This window comes from Nanorana parkeri, unplaced genomic scaffold (genome assembly GCF_000935625.1).
Source record: "Nanorana parkeri isolate BGI_ZX_2015 unplaced genomic scaffold, ASM93562v1 scaffold3163, whole genome shotgun sequence".
Lineage (NCBI taxonomy): Eukaryota > Metazoa > Chordata > Amphibia > Anura > Dicroglossidae > Nanorana > Nanorana parkeri.
In genome coordinates, this window is record NW_017309431.1 from 31,276 (window position 1) to 31,609 (window position 334).

Genomic DNA, 334 nt, shown 5'->3' on the forward strand with positions numbered 1-334 from the left:
TTTTTTTAGTTGAAATTCAACGGATTCTACTAAGAAAGGAAATCCTTTCTATGTAAATGTGTAAAATATTCTGACGTCAGAAGGTTACAGAATAAGGAACGTAGGGAGGGAGGAGAACTTGTACCTCGGTACATCTTTTATTGTGAGCGACCTTCTTCTTTTTTTTTTGTCTTGTTCAACTTTGAGCACTTTCTCAGCACCGGGCGAATCGATGGAACAATTCCACCAACTTGCCGCGTGATATTTGCTGCTATTTTTAGGAATTTTTTGTGTTTTTCTGTATTTTTTTTGCTGTACAAAAATTGTAGCATTAAACAATCATTGCTGGTGACCC